The sequence below is a fragment of the Ranitomeya variabilis genome, chromosome 4, assembly GCF_051348905.1.
Source record: "Ranitomeya variabilis isolate aRanVar5 chromosome 4, aRanVar5.hap1, whole genome shotgun sequence".
In the NCBI taxonomy this organism is placed as follows: Eukaryota; Metazoa; Chordata; class Amphibia; order Anura; family Dendrobatidae; genus Ranitomeya; species Ranitomeya variabilis.
In genome coordinates, this window is record NC_135235.1 from 536,113,985 (window position 1) to 536,134,925 (window position 20,941).

Below are 20,941 nucleotides of genomic sequence, written 5' to 3' on the forward strand. Positions count from 1 at the left end.
AGGAGAAGGAGCTGTATGTCACATGTGAGCAGCTCTGCTTTAAGATCACCAAAGAACAGTGGGAAGAGGCTGCTGACCTTAAGTCAAATCAAGAAGAAGCAGACACACGCCTCCTTCTCCATGCTCTTCATGCAGCAGAATCTGGTTACAAGTCGGTCATCATCACTTCGGAGGATACTGATGTCATGGTCCTGTGTCTGGGCATGTGCCACAAAATCCCATCCCACCTGTTCCAGAAATGCGGTACACAGAACCGGACAAGATTCCTGGATATCACCACTCTGAGCCGAACATTGGGAGGCAGCGTATGTGATTCATTGATTGGTATGCATGCATTTACAGGCTGTGACACCGTCAGTGCATTCGCTGGCCGTGGGAAGATGACGACACTCAAGCAGTTGAAGATGAACAAGACATACCAGGATGCCTTTCAGGAAGTTGGTCGTTCATGGGAAGTGTCTACCGAACTTTTTGAGAAGTTACAGGAAATCACCTGCCACATGTACCTGCCAACTACCCAAACAACTGAGGTAAACAGGCTCCGTTATCAGCTGTTCTGTGCCAGACGTGGAGTGGTAGAGTCAAGTCAACTCCCTCCTTGCCAGGACTGCCTTTTCATGCATGCACTGCGTGCAAACTACCAGGCTGCGATCTGGAGGAGAAGTCTGCAGAGCCAGCCATGGGTTGCAAACCCAACAGACTGCGGTTGGATGATAGATAACGACGGAAAGCTTGTTGTCAAGTGGATGCAAGGGGCACCAGCACCAGAAGCTATTATACAGCTACTGTCCTGCAAGTGTGTGCGGTCATGTGAACTTCCTCAGTGTACTTGCCTCAGCAATGGCCTGAAGTGCACAGACATGTGCAGATTACAGACATGCCAGAACAAGGGTACTGAAGACGAGCCAGTAGAACAACAGTCAGATTCAGAGTCCGATGTTGAAGATATTATGGAGTAACATATATATATATATATATATATATATATATATATATATATATATATATATATATATATATATGCACATGACATGTTCAGTGTGTATTTACATAACTTGGATTAAATTTTGTTACAAATACTACATCTAGTCACTCCGGGTGGTACCGATATCGTCATATTTGGTTCTTGGCTCATGCTAAAATTCCTGTGGAACACCTAAAGGGTTAACAGTTTTTAAAAATGAGTTTTGAACAGCTTGAGGGGTGTAGTTTGCAAAATGGGGTAATTTATGGGTGGTTTCTGTTATGTAAGCCCCTTAAAGTGACTTCAGAAGTGACTTGGTCCTTTGAAAAGTGGGTTTTGCTGTAAATGTGAAAAATTGCGCATAAAACTATAAGCCCTATTACGTCGTAAAACAATAAGGTTTCATTTTCAAAATGATGCCAATATGAAGTAAACATGTGGGGAGTGTAAATTAATAACTATTATGGGGGGTATCAGTATTTTTGTAAAAAGCAGAGAATTTCAAAGTTAAAAAATTGCCGATTTTTCCAAAATTTCCGAATATTTAGCATTTTTTTATATAGAAAGGTAAAATATATTGACTCCCATTTAGCACTGACGTGAAGTACAATATGTCACGAGAAAACAATCTCAGAATGGCTTGGATAGGTGAAAGCGTTCCAAAGTTATTAGCCCATGAAGTGGCACAGGTCAGATTGGCTTAGGCACTTGGGTACAAATAGGCCTAGGGCTGAAGGGGTTAATAAGCTACGTATATGTAAGGGCTATCATATCAAAAAATAAACTACAGACATGCATCTACCTAAAAATACCAAAGAGAATTAGTCACTCCGCTTGGTACCGATATCGTCAAATTTGGTTCTTGGCTCATGGACTATGAGGGATAATTACAATTCAAGACCCCACTGCTACTAGCGAAACCACAGAGACATTTTTATTATATACTGCATTTACTATATAATTTTATTGCTCAGTCAGCAGCAATAAACTGGCTAACCAAAATGTCCAATAAAAGTACAAACTATCATTTTTCATCCAAAGATGCAGAATTATTTTTTATGAAAATTATGTGCTTACAGTGTAATGATTTTTTTTATGAGCTTTGACATATGTTACTACTAGCCTCATTTAATAGGCTTCACTCTAAAATTAGGCTGCCTATTATTTTAGGTGTAAAATAGATGACTGTCCTGTTGCAAGGAGCCAGTCTACAACCGACTATTTAATGTAAGTGTTACTGTAAAAAAATCTGAAAAATAACAAAAAGCGTGTGTATGTATATTAATATATACATATACAGTGGGTACAGAAAGTATTCAAACCCATTTAAATTTTTCACTCTTTGTTTTATTGCAGCCATTTGGTAAATTCAAAAAAGTTCATTTTTTTCTCATTAATGTACACTCTGCACCCCAACTTGACTGAAAAAAAACAAATGTAGAATTTTTTGCAAATTAAAAAAAACCAAAAACTGAAATATCACATGGTCATAAGTAGTGTTTAGCATTCCGATACCGCAAGAATCGGGTATCGGCCGATACTTTTGTGGTATCGGGAATCGGTATCGGAACCACATTAATGTGTAAAATAAAGAATTAAAATAAAAAAAATTGATATACTGACCTGTCTGGAGGCCCCTGCACCTTACCGCTGTTAACCGGCAGCTTCCGTTGCTTAAAATGAGCGCGTTTAGGGCCTTCCATGACATCACGGCTTCTGATTGGTCGCGTGCCGCTCATGTGACCTCCACGCGACCAATCACAAGCCGTGACCTCATTCTCAGGTCCTAAATTCCTAGAATTCGGAATTTAGGACCTGAGAATGACGTCACGGCCTGTGATTGGTCACGTGGCGGTCACATGAGCGGCACGCAACCAATCAGAAGCCGTGACGTCATGGAAGGCCCTAAATGCGCTCATTTTAAGCAACGGAAGCTGCCGGTTAACAGCGGTAAGGTGCAGGGGCCTCCGGACAGGTCAGTATATCAATATTTTTTATTTTAATTCTTTATTTTACACATTCATATGGATCCCAGGGCCTGAAGGAGAGTTTCCTCTCCTTCAGACCCTGGGAACCATCAGGATACCTTCCGATACTTGGTGTCCCATTGACTTGTATTGGTATCGGGTATCGGTATCGGCGATATCCGATACTTTTCGGGTATCGGCCGATACTATCCGATACCGATACTTTCAAGTATCGGACGGTATCGCTCAACACTAGTCATAAGTATTCAGACCCTTTGCTCAGTATTCAGTAGAAGCACCCTTTTGAGCTAGTACAGCCATGAGCCTTCTTGGGAATGATGCAACAAGTTTTTCACACCTGGATTTGGGGATCCTCTGCCATTCTTCCCTGCAGATGCTCTCCAGTTCTGTCAGGTTGGATGGTTAACGTTGGTGGACAGCCATTTTCAGGTCTCTCCAGAGATGCTCAATTGGGTTTAGGTCAGGGCTCTGGCTGGGCCAGTCAAGAATGGTCACAGAGTTGTTCTGAAGCCACTCCTTTATTTTAGCTGTGTGGCTTAGGGTCATTGTCTTGTTGGAAGGTGAACCTTCAGCCAAGTCTGAGGTCCAGAGCATTCTGGAAGATGTTTACATCCAGGATATCTCTGTACTTGGTTGCATTCATGTTTCCTTCAATGACAACCAGTCATCCTGTCCCTGCAGCTGAAAAACCCCCATAGCATGATGCTGCCACCACCATGTTTCACTGTTGGTATTGTATTGAACTGGTGATGAGCAGTGCCTGGTTTTCTCCACACATACTGCATAGAACTATCACCAAAAAGTTCTATCTTTGTCTCATCAGACAAGAGAATCTTATTTCTCATAGTCTAGTCTGGGAGTCCTTCATGTGTTTTTTTAGCAAACTTTATGCGGGCTTTCATGTCTTGCACTGAGGAGAGACTTCCATAAAGGCCAACTGGTGGCTGCAGTGATAGTTGACTTTGTGGAACTTTCTCCCACCTTTCTATTGCACCTGTGCAGTTCAGCCACAGTGATCTTGGGTTTCTTCTTTATATCTCTCACCAAAGCTCTTCTCCCACAATTGCTCAGTTTGGCTAAATGGTCAGGTCTAGGAAGACTTCTGGTGGTCCCAAACTTCTTCCATTTAAGGATTATGGAGGCCACTGTGCTCTTAGGAAACTTTATTACTGCAGAAATTATTTTGTAACTTTGGCAAGATCTGCACCTTGCCACAATTCTGTCTCTGAGCTCCTTGGCCAGGTCCTTTAACCTCATGATTGTCATTTGTTCTGACATGCACGGTGAGCTGTGAGGTCTTATGTTGACAGGTGTGTGCCTTTGCAAATCAAGTCCTATCAGTTTAATATAACACAGCTGGACTCCAATGAAGGAGTAGAACCATCTCAAGGAGGATCACAAGGAAATGAATAGCATGTGACTTAAATATGAGTGTCTGAGCAAAGGGTCTGAATACTTATAACCATGTGATATTTCAGATTTTCTTTTTAACAAAAATATCTACATTTCTGTTTTTTTTTTTAGTCAAGATGGGGTGCAGAGTGTACATTAATGAGAAAAGAATGAATTTGTTTGAATTTACCAACTGGTTGCAATGAAACAAAGAGTGAAAAATGTAAAGGGGTTTGAATACTTTCCGTACCCACTGTATATAATATTGACTCTGAATTCAAAAAAGTTGGGATGGACATTGTATAAAATGTGAAGAGAACAAGAATGAAATGATTTGGAAATCCCCAATTGCCATATTTTTTTTCACAGCAGAAAATAAATTATGTATAAGAAGTTGAACATTAGATATTTCTATATTTCATTCGAAAATAATTAACCGATTTAGAATTTGATGGCAACAAAGCATCTCAAAAAAATTGAGCCGGGGTCATGTCTAACATTGTGGAGTACAGTATCTCCTCTTTTTACGACAGCCTGTAGACCTTGTCTAATGTAAAATTCTAGCTGCATCATAGACCAGGGTCTTTGATATTTCATTTCATAATGCACCACATTTTTTTTTATTGGTGAAAGGTCTGGACTGCAGGTGGTCAGTTCATGACCAAAGCTCTTCTATTTTGACTTCAGGCTGTTGTGATGGATGCAGTATACAGTTCAGCATTGTCTCGATGAAATATGCAAAGACTTTCCTGAAATAGAAGTTGTCTAGATGGACATGTGTTGTTTGACAACCTCTATATAAGGCTCAGCATTGATAGTGCTTCCAAGTTGTCTAATCTGCCCATGCCATAAGCACTAATGCAACACCATACCATCAGAAGTGCAGCCTTCTTAACTAAGCGCTGATAACTCATAGGCAGCATGGTGGCTCAGTGGATAGCACTGCATCCTTGCAGCGCTGGAGTCCTGGGTTCAAACCCCACCAAGGACAACATCTGCAAAGAGTTTGTATGTTCTCTCTGTGTTTGCGTGGGTTTCCTCCAGGCACTCCAATTTCCTCCCACATTTCAAAGACATACTGATAGGGAATTTAGATTGTGAGCTCCATTGGGGACAGCGATGATAATGTGTGCAAAACTGTAAAGCGCTGCAGAATATGTTAGTGCTATATAAAAATAAAGATTATTATTATAACAGAATGGATGGTCTCTTTCCTCTTATGTCCGCAGGACACGCTTTCTGTGGTTTGCATAAAGAATTTAAAATTCGGATTCAACCGATCAATGAACAGGTTTGTATTTTACTTCAGCCCATTTTAAAGGAGTCTATGTCTACAGGTAATACAGTGATTAACAATGACATTATACACAGCAGCTCTGTATATAGTGTTAGTGTACAGGTAATACAGTGATCGCTAGTGACATTATAGAGTAAATATAGATCGCCAGAGTTCACCACCAATATAATATTTTTTTTGTCTGTTCAGGTGCTACATCATGTAGATAGCAGGCAATATGGTACATCAAGAAAGAGGAAGAAAGAGCTACAAAGCGATGAGCACACCTGAAAATTCATAAAATGTGTATATAAATCTTTTATTATTAGGAAAATAGAAAAACATTAAAAGCATTTTAAAATAATGCATGCCAAAACCACAGCTTATCCTGCTCAAATAAACCTCAATGGTAACAATTAGAGATGAGCGAACCTTTCAAGGTTCAGTTAGATTCGCCGAACATTTAGATGTTCATCGAACAGTTTGACAAATGTACCCGAACCCCATTAGATTCAATGGGAGGCCAAACCAAACGTATACACAACACCTAAAGGGGTGAAAAAAGCTTCCCAAACAGCTAAAGTTCTGGGCAGGCACCAAGAAAAGTGGCATCAATTGATACTCAAAAGAAAATTGCAAATGGCACAGCAGCAGTCAGCCACAAGCCAATTATTTTCACCTTGGAATTGAATTTTAAATGAGGACCTGGTGGTTAAAGGAGCAGTGTAAACCTTCTTACCTGGGAGCCCTGATACCTCATGCAACACCTCTTTTTTTCCAGCTACACTCAGATGGCATAAAAATATGTTTCATACATTATTATTGGTAGAAAAAAATGTAAGGAAAGTAACACAGGTAGTTGACTGAACGTAAGTGCAGGCCTCCTGCAATACAGACTGCAATAATGCGAGATCAATGCATGACACTAAACACAACACCATCATCTAGTCTGCCCATTCTGCAACTTTGGTGCAAAAGTCATTGGAGATCCATGACTTGTTTATCTTGATGAAAGTTAGGCAGTCTGCATTTTCAGGGGACAGCTGGATGCGCTGAACACCACCAGAAGCGCTGAAGACACATTCTGAGAGAATGCTGGTTGTCAGGCATGACAAAACCTCCAAGGAGTCAGGTGAGCTCAGGCCATGCTTCCATTTTTGAAGACCAAAATATAAAAGGGTCCAACCTCCACCTGATGGCATTCCTATTGAGCTCCAGATACTCCTGCACCATACTCTCCACTCCAGTCATTCATAATGTATCAGACTTATACTCTGTTCTGCCAGTGCATGTGCTGGTCTAAAAAATGTGTGAAACGACTCACAGAAATTACTTATGCCACTTACACTGCTAAAGCTAATTTTTTTGCGATGACACCTTGACGTTCCTGGGGTTGGACGTCTAGAACTGGGATGCACACTGTGTGCCTCACTGCTGTGTTGGGGAAAACCACTTTTAAGTTTGCCATTTCTGTGGAAGGAAGCATCTGGCTAAATTTACTCTTGCACCATGGATCTAACAGAGTGGCAACCCAGTAGTCAACACTATTTCTATCCCTAAGAATACGGGTATCATGTTGAAGATATTGCAGCAAGAAGGGGCCCATGATTCAAGCTCTTCTATGAGGTCCAAGTCCATGATGTGTTGGTGACAGCATAACACTCAAGTTTGCTTCTTCCATCCCCTCCCACCAACAACAGACAACAGAGAGTAGATCATTATCCTCTTCATCTCCTGACTGATGTGTACATCACCTCATCTTCTTCCATGTGTTACTTGGCTCCTGCACATTCACTAAGGGTACCATCACACAGTGCAATTTTGATCGCTACGACGGCACGATTTGTGTCGTTCTAGCGATATCGTTACGATCTCGCAGTGTCTGACACGCAGCAGCGATCAGGGACCCTGCTGAGAATCGTACGTCGTAGCAGATCGTTTGAAACTTTCTTTCGTCGCTGGATCTCCCGCTGTCATCGCTGGATCGTTGTGTGTGACAGCGATCCAGCGATGCGTTCGCTGGTAACCAGGGTAAACATTGGGTTACTAAGCGCAGGGCCGCGCTTAGTAACCCGATGTTTACTGTGGTTACCAGCGTAAAAGTTAAAAAAAAAAAAACCGTACATACTCACCATCTGATGTCCGTCAGGTCCCTTGCCGTCTGCTTCCCGCTCTGACTGTCTGCCGGCCGGAAAGTGAGAGCAGATCACAGCGGTGACGTCACTGCTGTGCTGTGCTCTTACTGTACGGCGGCACTCAGTCAGAGCAGGAAGCAGACGGCAAGGGACCTGACGGACATCAGATGGTGAGTATGTACGTTTTTTTTTTTTTTACTTTTACGCTGGTAACCACGGTAAACATCGGGTTACTAAGCGCGGCCCTGCGCTTAGTAACCCGATGTTTACCCTGGTTACCCGGGGACTTCGGCATCGCTCCAGCGCCGTGATTGCAACGTGTGACCGCAGTCTACGACGCTGGAGCGATAATCATACGACGCTGCAACGTCACGAATCGTGCCGTCGTAGCGATCAAAATTGCACTGTGTGACGGTACCCTAACAGTTTGTATGGTCCCGTGACCCCCCTCCTCGATCGCTGTAAGCCACCCTCCCATGGCACCCGCTTGTGTGATGACAGTGCAGAAATTTCAGATATTGTTATCCATTTCATATCCTCCTCTGCTTCCAACTCTTACATGGGACCACCATCTCATCACGCAGTCAATTCAAAATGTGCTACAATATGTAGATGACCGGAATAGTGATGCTGATGACAGCATCCTAGTGCTAGCCATCTTATTATCCAATTCAAAACTGTGCAGAAGGGTGCACTGCACTGTACTGGGTTGGCCCAGGCTATGCCAGGGACATATTGCACCAGGGCTTGGCGCTGCTGCCACAGTTGCTAAAACATGTGCAGAGTGGAATTCACCATGTCGGAATAGGCAAGTCAAACAGTTAACCGGTAGGCTGAAAGACCTCTGTAACAATGCAAGCTGATGACCTGCAGTGACCGTGCATTTTGCAGCAGTGCCTCCAGGCCCTAGCACAGAGATGCCACCAGGTTGGCGCCATTATCGCACATGGCCTTCACTGGCTCCTGGTTCAGTGGAGGCTGCCAACTGCTAACTTGGCCTAAATAGCTGTCCTGTTGTGAATTTACTTTTTGCTCCCTCTAGTGGTTACTAGTTTTTTGACTCTGGTTTTTCTGTAATTCCTTTTATCCGCACCTGGGTCGTTAGTTAAGGGTGTTGCTATTTAAGCTCCCTGGACCTTCAGTTCAATGCCTGGCAACGTAGTTATCAGAGCTAGTCTGCTGTGCTCTTGTCTACTGATCCTGGTTCCAGTTATATCAGCTAAGTCCGCTTTTTGCTTTTTGCTATTTTGTTTTGGTTTTGTATTTTTGTCCAGCTTGTTCCAAATATATATCCTGACCTTTGCTGGAAGCTCTAGGGGGCTGGTGTTCTCCCCCCGGACCGTTAGACGGTTCGGGGGTTCTTGAATTTCCAGTGTGGATTTTGATAGGGTTTTTGCTGACCATATAAGTTACCTTTCTTTATTCTGCTATCAGTAAGCGGGCCTCTCTGTGCTAAACCTGGTTCATTTCTGTGTTTGTCATTTCCTCTTACCTCACCGTTATTATTTGTGGGGGGCTTCTATCCAGCTTTGGGGTCCCCTTCTCTGGAGGCAAGAAAGGTCTTTTGTTTTCCTCTACTAGGGGTAGCTAGATTCTCCGGCTGGAGCGTGTCATCTAGAATCAACGTAGGAATGATCCCCGGCTACTTCTAGTGTTGGCGTTAGGAGTAGATATATGGTCAACCCAGCTACCACTGCCCTATGAGCTGGATTTTTGTATTCTGCAGACTTCCACGTTCCTCTGAGACCCTCGCCATTGGGGTCATAACAGTTTGCCAGGCCAGTATTAAATGTTTAATGCATTGCAGAAGAGGGATTATAAGAAAGAAGATTCTGAGTTTTTTTTTTTTTCTTCTTCCCCTTTACCTCAGAGTGGCTATGCTTGCTGCAGACATGAATGTCCAGACCTTGATTACAAGTGTGGACCAGCTGGCTACTCGTGTGCAGGGCATACAAGACTATGTTATCAGTAATCCTAGGTCAGAACCTAAAATACCGATTCCTGAACTGTTTTCCGGAGACAGGTTTAAGTTTAGGAATTTTGTGAATAATTGTAAATTGTTTTTGTCCCTGAGACCCTGTTCATCTGGAGACTCTGCTCAGCAAGTAAAAATTGTTATTTCGTTCTTACGGGGCGACCCTCAGGATTGGGCTTTTTCGCTGGCGCCAGGAGATCCGGCATTGGCTGATATTAATGCGTTTTTTCTGGCGCTCGGTTTACTTTATGAGGAACCCAATCTTGAGATTCAGGCAGAAAAGGCCTGGCTGGCTATGTCTCAGGGGCAGGACGAGGCTGAAGTGTACTGCCAAAAATTTCGGAAATGGTCCGTGCTGACACATTGGAACGAGTGTGCACTGGCCGCTAATTTTAGAAATGGCCTTTCTGAAGCCATTAAGAATGTTATGGTGGGTTTTCCCATTCCCACAGGTCTGAATGATACTATGACACTGGCTATTCAAATTGACCGGCGGTTGCGGGAGCGCAAAACCGCAAATTCCCTCATGGTGTTGTCTGAACAGACACCTAATTCGGTGCAATGTGATAGAAAAATCGCAAATTCCCTCATGGTGTTGTCTGAACAGACACCTGATTTAATGCAATGTGATAGAATCCTGACTAGAAATGAGCGGAAAATTCATAGACGCCGGAATGGCTTGTGCTACTACTGTGGTGATTCTACACATATTATCTCAGCATGCTCTAAACGTATAGCTAAGGTTGTTAGTCCTGTCACCGTTGGTAATTTGCAACCTAAATTTATTCTGTCTGTAACTTTGATTTGCTCACTGTCGTCTTTTCCTGTCATGGCGTTTGTAGATTCAGGTGCTGCCCTGAGTCTTATGGATCTGTCATTTGCTAAGCACTGTGGTTTTACTCTTGAACCATTAGAAAATCCTATTCCTCTTAGGGGTATTGATGCTACGCCATTGGCAGCAAATAAACCGCAGTATTGGACACAGGTTACCATGTGCATGACTCCTGAACACCGCGAGGTGATACGTTTCCTGGTTTTACATAAAATGCATGATTTGGTTGTTTTAGGGCTGCCATGGTTACAGACCCATAATCCAGTCCTGGACTGGAAGGCTATGTCAGTCTCAAGTTGGGGCTGTCGTGGTATTCATGGGGATTCCCTGCCTGTGTCTATTGCTTCTTCTACGCCTTCGGAAGTTCCGGAGTATTTGTCTGATTATCAGGATGTCTTCAGTGAGTCTGAGTCCAGTGCACTGCCTCCTCATAGGGACTGTGACTGTGCTATAGATTTGATCCCAGGCAGTAAATTTCCTAAGGGAAGACTGTTTAATCTGTCGGTACCTGAACATACCGCTATGCGTTCATATATCAAGGAGTCTCTAGAGAAAGGACATATTCGTCCGTCTTCTTCCCCTCTTGGTGCGGGATTCTTTTTTGTGGCAAAAAAGGACGGATCTTTGAGACCTTGTATTGATTATCGGCTTTTAAATAAGATCACTGTCAAATTTCAGTATCCTTTACCGCTGTTGTCTGACTTGTTTGCCCGGATTAAAGGTGCCAAGTGGTTCACCAAGATAGATCTTCGTGGTGCGTACAACCTTGTGCGCATTAAGCAAGGTGATGAATGGAAAACCGCATTCAATACGCCCGAAGGTCATTTTGAGTACTTGGTGATGCCTTTTGGGCTCTCCAATGCGCCTTCAGTTTTTCAGTCCTTTATGCATGACATTTTCCGGAAGTATCTGGATAAATTTTTGATTGTTTATCTGGATGATATTTTGGTTTTTTCTGATAATTGGGATTCGCATGTGGAGCAGGTCAGGTTGGTCTTTAAAATTTTGCGTGAAAATTCTTTGTTTGTCAAGGGCTCAAAGTGTCTCTTTGGTGTACAGAAGGTTCCCTTTTTGGGGTTCATTTTTTCCCCTTCTGCTGTGGAGATGGACCCAGTCAAGGTCCGAGCTATTCTTGATTGGACTCAGCCCTCGTCAGTTAAGAGTCTACAGAAGTTCTTGGGTTTCGCTAACTTCTACCGTCGTTTTATCGCTAATTTTTCTAGCATTGTGAAACCTTTGACGGATATGACCAAGAAGGGCTCCGATGTAGCTAACTGGGCTCCTGCTGCCGTGGAGGCTTTCCAGGAGTTGAAACGCCGGTTTACTTCGGCGCCTGTTTTGTGCCAGCCCGATGTCTCACTTCCCTTTCAGGTTGAGGTGGATGCTTCAGAGATTGGAGCAGGGGCCGTTTTGTCGCAGAGAGGCCCTGGTTGCTCTGTTATGAAACCTTGTGCCTTTTTCTCTAGGAAGTTTTCGCCTGCCGAGCGAAATTATGATGTGGGCAATCGGGAGTTGTTGGCCATGAAATGGGCATTTGAGGAGTGGCGTCATTGGCTCGAGGGTGCTAAGCATCGTGTGGTGGTCTTGACTGATCACGAAAATCTGATGTATCTCGAGTCTGCTAAACGCCTTAATCCGAGACAGGCCCGCTGGTCATTGTTTTTCTCCCGCTTTGATTTTGTTGTCTCGTATTTACCAGGTTCAAAGAATGTGAAGGCCGATGCTCTTTCTAGGAGCTTTGTGCCTGATGCTCCTGGAGTCGCTGATCCTGTTGGTATTCTTAAAGATGGAGTTATCTTGTCAGCTATTTCTCCGGATCTGCGACGTGTGTTGCAGAGATTTCAGGCTGATAGGCCTGAGTCTTGTCCACCTGACAGACTGTTTGTCCCGGATAAGTGGACCAGCAGAGTCATTTCCGAGGTTCATTCCTCGGTGTTGGCAGGTCACCCGGGAATTTTTGGCACCAGAGATCTGGTGGCCAGGTCCTTTTGGTGGCCTTCCTTGTCAAGGGATGTGCGGTCATTTGTGCAGTCCTGTGGGACTTGTGCTCGAGCTAAGCCTTGCTGTTCTCGTGCCAGCGGTTTGCTCTTGCCCTTGCCTGTCCCGAAGAGACCTTGGACACATATCTCCATGGATTTCATTTCTGATCTTCCGCTATCCCAGGGCATGTCCGTTATCTGGGTGATATGTGATCGCTTCTCAAAGATGGTCCATTTGGTTCCTTTGCCTAAGCTGCCTTCCTCTTCCGATCTGGTTCCTGTGTTTTTCCAGAACGTGGTTCGTTTGCACGGCATCCCTGAGAATATTGTGTCGGACAGAGGATCCCAGTTCGTTTCCAGATTCTGGCGATCCTTTTGTAGTAGGATGGGCATTGATTTGTCGTTTTCGTCTGCTTTCCATCCTCAGACTAATGGACAGACGGAGCGAACCAATCAGACTTTGGAGGCTTATTTGAGGTGTTTTGTCTCTGCTGATCAGGACGATTGGGTGACATTCTTGCCGTTGGCTGAGTTTGCCCTTAATAATCGGGCTAGTTCCGCCACCTTGGTTTCGCCTTTTTTCTGCAACTCTGGTTTCCATCCTCGCTTTTCTTCGGGTCATGTGGAGCCTTCTGACTGTCCTGGGGTGGATTCTGTGGTGGATAGGTTGCAGCGGATCTGGAATCATGTGGTGGACAACTTGAAGTTGTCACAGGAGAGGGCTCAGCGCTTTGCCAACCGCCGCCGCGGTGTGGGTCCCCGACTACGCGTTGGGGATTTGGTATGGCTTTCTTCCCGCTTTGTTCCTATGAAGGTCTCCTCTCCCAAATTTAAACCTCGTTTTATTGGGCCTTACAAGATATTGGAAATCCTTAATCCTGTATCTTTTCGTCTGGATCTTCCTGTGTCGTTTGCTATTCACAATGTATTTCATAGGTCCTTGTTGCGGCGGTACATTGTGCCTATAGTTCCTTCTGCTGAGCCTCCTGCTCCGGTGTTGGTTGAGGGCGAGTTGGAGTACGTGGTGGAGAAGATCTTGGATTCTCGCCTCTCCAGGCGGAGGCTTCAGTACCTGGTCAAGTGGAAGGGCTATGGTCAGGAGGATAATTCCTGGGTGGTCGCCTCTGATGTTCATGCGGCCGATTTAGTTCGTGCCTTTCATGCCGCTCATCCTGATCGCCCTGGTGGTCGTGGTGAGGGTTCGGTGACCCCTCACTAAGGGGGGGGGTACTGTTGTGAATTTACTTTTTGCTCCCTCTAGTGGTTACTAGTTTTTTGACTCTGGTTTTTCTGTCATTCCTTTTATCCGCACCTGGGTCGTTAGTTAAGGGTGTTGCTATTTAAGCTCCCTGGACCTTCAGTTCAATGCCTGGCAACGTAGTTATCAGAGCTAGTCTGCTGTGCTCTTGTCTACTGATCCTGGTTCCAGTTATATCAGCTAAGTCCGCTTTTTGCTTTTTGCTATTTTGTTTTGGTTTTGTATTTTTGTCCAGCTTGTTCCAAATATATATCCTGACCTTTGCTGGAAGCTCTAGGGGGCTGGTGTTCTCCCCCCGGACCGTTAGACGGTTCGGGGGTTCTTGAATTTCCAGTGTGGATTTTGATAGGGTTTTTGTTGACCATATAAGTTACCTTTCTTTATTCTGCTATCAGTAAGCGGGCCTCTCTGTGCTAAACCTGGTTCATTTCTGTGTTTGTCATTTCCTCTTACCTCACCGTTATTATTTGTGGGGGGCTTCTATCCAGCTTTGGGGTCCCCTTCTCTGGAGGCAAGAAAGGTCTTTTGTTTTCCTCTACTAGGGGTAGCTAGATTCTCCGGCTGGAGCGTGTCATCTAGAATCAACGTAGGAATGATCCCCGGCTACTTCTAGTGTTGGCGTTAGGAGTAGATATATGGTCAACCCAGCTACCACTGCCCTATGAGCTGGATTTTTGTATTCTGCAGACTTCCATGTTCCTCTGAGACCCTCGCCATTGGGGTCATAACACTGTCCACAACTCTTGAGCTTTGAGACTGTGATCTCCAAGGCATATGCAGCACCCCAGAGTCCTGGTCGTTGCAGTAACATCGCTCCGCCGCTAAGGGGAGTGATGGTATGTCTGATGGCACTGAAGGAGTTCACCTGACCAGGTATCACAGACACCAATACACTTCACAGTCTGGCCTCCAGGGGGAGCTAAGGGTGCTATGTGTGGCGCCCCTAGGGGTATTTGCCACAAAAATAGTTATTGACACCAAATACAAATATTAAAATAGCAAGACTGCACTACCATCTCCGGCCAGAAGGGGGAGCTCCAGAGACTCCCCTTGATCTATTCTGGTCTGAGAAAAGGACTGGCAGTTGGGCTGAGGAGCTGAAAGTGAGAGGTCGTATAACTGAACTCCTAACAGCCCTATGACGGATTATAGGCCCGTAATACCCATAGTAGGAAAAGAGGAATAGAGAAAAAGGACATTGTGATAACCGGGTAGCAATAACCTCTACCCAGAATAGGCGCAGAGACGGATACCGGATCTGTAGCTATATTCATTATATATAATACAGCAACCGGAAGGAAGTGAGGTGATATCAGCTTCACCAGGGTAAGACGCAGCAACAGACACAGAGTTCAGCAGTACTCCCAGAGGGGGTAAGCTGACAAAAAAGGACTCGGGTTGTCCGTCGAACCAGAGCACAGAAGAGACAGATTGGGTCGGCAGCCAGTTCACACACAGCAGCAGGGCCATACAGAAACTGCGCATAATAAGAGGTGGAAATCCTGACAGGGTCAAAGTAATTCAGAGTTCTTAAACAGACTCTGGTGACAGTATTGGTTGCAAATCCCTCTTTGTTGAAGTAAACTAGATAAACGTTTCAGCGCCTCAGTCTTTCATTTGGACAATAGCCATCGATCCAGGATCGGGGTCATCACAGCTGAGAGGACCTGCTGCTGATCAAGTAAGTGTCTGTTCCTTCATGATATCCCTTACATTGTGCATCGCCTGAGGCCACAGCACCAGGTCAAGCCACTAGTGACATCCCCCTCAAGAGACGGACCTCATTGATCTGGTGCTGGGTACCTCGGTCTCCCGGGCGTCACATATACAGTGGGGCAAAAAAGTATTTAGTCAGTCAGCAATAGTGCAAGTTCCACCACTTAAAAAGATGAGAGGCGTCTGTAATTTACATCATAGGCAAATCACATTGTCTGTTTTTTTAACATTTAATTTGCATATTATGGTGGAAAATAAGTATTTGGTCAGAAACAAACAATCAAGATTTCTGGCTCTCACAGACCTGTAACTTCTTCTTTAAGAGTCTCCTCTTTCCTCCCCTCATTACCTGTAGTAATGGCACCTGTTTAAACTTGTTATCAGTATAAAAAGACACCTGTGCACACCCTCAAACAGTCTGACTCCAAACTCCGCTATGGTGAAGACCAAAGAGCTGTCAAAGGACACAAGAAACAAAATTGTAGCCCTGAACCAGGCTGGGAAGACTGAATCTGCAATAGCCAACCAGCTTGGAGTGAAGAAATCAACAGTGGGAGCAATAATTAGAAAATGGAAGACATTCAAGACCACTGATAATCTCCCTTGATCTGGGGCTCCACACAAAATCCCACCCCGTGGGGTCAGAATGATCACAAGAACGGTGAGCAAAAATCCCAGAACCACGCGGGGGGACCTAGTGAATGAACTGCAGAGAGCTGGGACCAATGTAACAAGGCCTACCATAAGTAACACACTACGCCACCATGGACTCAGATCCTGCAGTGCCAGACGTGTCCCACTGCTTAAGCCAGTACATGTCCGGGCCCGTCTGAAGTTTGCTAGAGAGCATTTGGATGATCCAGAGGAGTTTTGGGAGAATGTCCTATGGTCTGATGAAACCAAACTGGAACTGTTTGGTAGAAACACAACTTGTCATGTTTGGAGGAAAAAGAATACTGAGTTGCATCCATCAAACACCATACCTACTGTAAAGCATGGTGGTGGAAACATCATGCTTTGGGGCTGTTTTTCTGCAAAGGGGCCAGGACGACTGATCCGGGTACATGAAAGAATGAATGGGGCCATGTATCGTGAGATTTTGAGTGCAAACCTCCTTCCATCAGCAAGGGCATTGAAGATGAAACGTGGCTGGGTCTTTCAACATGACAATGATCCAAAGCACACCACCAGGGCAACGAAGGAGTGGCTTTGTAAGAAGCATTTCAAGGTCCTGGAGTGGCCTAGCCAGTCTCCAGATCTCAACCCTATAGAAAACCTTTGGAGGGAGTTGAAAGTCTATGTTGCCAAGCGAAAAGCCAAAAACATCACTGCTCTAGAGGAGATCTGCATGGAGGAATGGGCCAACATACCAACAACAGTGTGTGGCAACCTTGTGAAGACTTACAGAAAACGTTTGACCTCTGTCATTGCCAACAAAGGATATTTTACAAAGTATTGAGATGAAATTTTGTTTCTGACCAAATACTTATTTTCCACCATAATATGCAAATTAAATGTTAAAAAAACAGACAATGTGATTTTCTGGATTTTTTTTTCTCAGTTTGTCTCCCATAGTTGAGGTCTACCTATGATGTAAATTACAGTCGCCTCTCATCTTTTTAAGTGGTGGAACTTGCACTATTGCTGACTGACTAAATACTTTTTTGCCCCACTGTATATTAGGCCACTCCGCAAAGTCTGGTAAAACTGGGGGTTAGATAGGAAGTTAGGGAGAAAGCTGACTGGGTTGGAACCAGGCAACATCCTGTGGCAGAGGGTGTTGCGGGGAAAGATTCAGGGGGTCCCTGTCAGGGGTGGGATCCTGACAGAGGCCTAGCAAACAGAAAGAACGTTACGGGATCACGCCTGCACTTCATCGTGGCGGTACCCTAAGAAAGGACAAGAAGCGAGGTTTATTGTGAAGAGTGAGAAACGAGATCAAAGCAACAAGGAGAAATACCAGTAGCAGTCGTGCTGTAAGACCGAGGCAACATCCTACTGAGGCGTGTAGCCGGTGGCCGGAAACGCCGAGGAAGTATTAGGCTCCAAACGGCAGGACAGTCAGTTATAGGCGGGCTGTCTCACCTAAAATCACCTAAGCAGACATAGGGGGCAACAGTGGGAGAGGGGTGACTCTAGGGTCCTGGAAGAACTCCAGGCCTACCCGTCATACGGGTGCGTCCTATCCATATCATCTGGGGGACGGAGAAGAACATCAGAATCAGTTGTGAGGGAACATCAGAAACAGACACAACAGTTGTGAGGACGATCCTATGGTGCTGAGCAGGGAAGTACTACAACACACAAGCGCTAGAAGGAAGGCACAGATTTCCACCTGCAAAGGGAACTCTGGAGTTGCCATCAGACCGGCCGGTCTCAGACAGCCCTTTTAACCGTACTCTGGACTGAGGATCCTGAAGCCTTCAGTAAAGAGGTAAAGAGACTGCAACCTGGTGTCCTCGTTATTCATCGCGACCTGCACCGCACAACACCACCCACACCTTTCATTGGACGCCCCTTAGCAGGGTCACGGACCGGGTCTAGCCACCGTGACAATCCTAGAACCGAGACAGAGAGGCCCAGTACCGGGTACCCCTCGGCCCTGTGACAGTGGGGGCGCTCCACATATTAATTTGAACACTGCCTAATTGTGGTGAGCCATGGCTGTGCAGTACGAAGGATTCTATCTGCACTGTTGGAACGCGTCTCTGATTAAAGGAAAGGTTGAGGGCACCGGGGGGAAGGCCCTTGAGGAGGTGGAGGATCCAGAAGCAGTGGAGGAATTATTAGATACAGAGGTTTGTCTCACAAGTCTTGGGGATTCAAAGACTTGAATACCAGAACCTAGATCCCCTGCCTCCATAGCCACCAGAGTCACCCAGCTCCCAGTCAGTGAGATGTAACGCCCCTGCCCATGTTTGCTCGTCCAGGTGTTGGTGGTTAAATGTGTTGCATAGTTTAGTCGCAGAAGAAACTTGTGAGAGTAGATTATATGGGGTAATTCAACTTTCATCTACTGAACATGAGGTACATGCATCAGCTTCTTAATACAGCATAACAGGAAGTCTCAAGGACCTTTAACCAGAGAGAAAGTGAAATCAAAGTGTCATGGTCCAGTCCGGAGTTTACTTTCTTCTTTCCTCTCTCGAGACTGGTCATGTGAGGGTTCAGCCTCGTTCTGGAGCTAGCTGGGCTATTTCAGTCCATCACAGCCTGCTGACCAGTGTTAGTGATAGTTCTTGCTTCCTGACTTGAGCCTCTGACCTGTATTAGTGATCCGTGTGCCTCTGTCTGCCTGTACCCGTGTATGACTCGATCTGTTCTCTAGACTTTGCCCCTGTGTTTCTGTTTCTGATATCATGCTCCCCGACTGGCTTCGAATCTGGTTTGTACCCCGACTTCGTCTTACGTCTCACGTTTTGGTTACCACTTTCCCGGTAGGCTCTGATTTCTTACTTGTCCCTGACTATTCTTCTGACTGCCCCTGTGTACTGTGCTGACCTCTCTGTGTATGACCTTGGCTTGTCTAACTACTCTTTCGTTACCTTTGGCACCTGTGCTGCTATTCAGTGTTGCTACGCTGTGTGTACAACCTCTCTTCCCTCACCAGCACCCCCTGGTGGAGGTTGCACTATACTGCACTGCAGCAGCACATTACATAAAGTACAACAAGTATATGCATTACATTCAACTAAGCATATAACAGTAACAACATTGCCATCTACTATCAGAAAAGTGTAAACTGCTCCTGCACACAAATAAGTCTGTATCTATTGCATATCTGCCAACATCCTTTCTCAACAGTAACGACAGGCCTAATTTCATCATCAGTCTCTGATGTCTTTCAGCATTCAATGACTTTATGACAATATCTGCTGTCATATCTTCAGTTGTGCAGTACTCTAATTTAGGATTCCTTGTTCTTGGTGATTTCTCAAGAAGTGAAACTTCACATCAATGTGTTGTAAGGATTGTACTCACTCAGATGCGTAGGAGGAAACAGGAGGCACATTCTCTTTAATGTCCATGTGGGTTTATTTGCTCCATAAACCATTAAGTCAGCAACAAAAAGGTAAACAGTCCATACATCAGGCCGACACAGCATTAATGTCCATAGAAGAACTCTGCTCTATCAGGCCTGTGGGCACACAGGCTGTGCAATGTCCAGCACTCAGGCTCTATCTGAAGCCACGGACACAGAATGGCTTCTCCTCCTAATACACAGACCACTCTGTAGTGTCCAGGCAGGACACGTGGAAATTTGTCCACACTGACAGACTCCCAATCACTTACTACCATGTGCAGCTAAACACACCTCCTTTAGGTAGCCTGTAACCACACCCACAGGTGAGGTAATATCACATGCACTGTCACGTGATCATGACATCACTGCAGGTCCTCAAACTCCTGCAGAGAAAAGGGTACAGTGAGCACCCCCACTCAGAGGTGAGGTATGTGGGTAGCCAGACCCTCCCATCTCTCATAGCTACCCGCAACCCGGACCCAGGTGCACTAAATGATTTTTTTAGTGCTCACGTGCACTAAAGACAAAATACACTAGGTTGCATCGCAGGGAACATCCATCCCTGTGATTGATACATACCTCACATTAACCACGCGACCACCAGTCACACCACAGTGTTTAGTTCTTGAATTAATGCTTTCCATCTGAGCAACAATTAGACATCCTTGATTGTCCTCACACATCTTTGTTGGTCCCAATTGTTGTTGTCCTAAGTCTGTTAGCAGTTGTCTTAACCATAGAACTTCTTGAGTGGCATGTGCTGTGGCAACATACATTGCTTCTGTCGATTACAGTGTTACTGTAGATTGTTTCTTACTAGTCCAACTAATTGTCCACCTGAGAGCAAGAAAAGATAGCCAATGATAGATTTCCTTTCAATTGGATCTCCAGCCCAGTCTGCATCAATGTGTCCAGTTAAAATGCATTTCTCACTTGCAGGTAGTTTCAGTTTAACACTGCTAGTCCGTTTCAAATAACAGATTACTCTTTTCACTGCATTCCAATCCATTTTGTTTGGCTGTGACTAGGGTTGAGCGAAAGGGATCGGACAAATTGAAAAATCGCTGACTTTCTGCAAAGTCGGGTTTCGTGAAACCCGTCCCGATCCCACTGTGGGATGGGCCATGAGGTTGGCGATCTTCTCGCCAAAGTCACGTTTCGTATGACGCTTTCAGCGCCATTTCTCAGCCAATGAAGGAGGACGCAGAGTGTGGGCAGCGTGATTACATAGGTCTCTGTCCCCACCATCTTAGAGAAGGGCATGACAGTGATTGGCTTGCTTTCTGCAGCGTCACAGGGGCTATAAAGGGGCGTGCACGCCGACCGCCATCTTACTTCTGCTGATCTGAGCATAGGAAGATGTTGCTGCAGCTTCGTCAGAAGCAGGGATATTGTTAGGGAG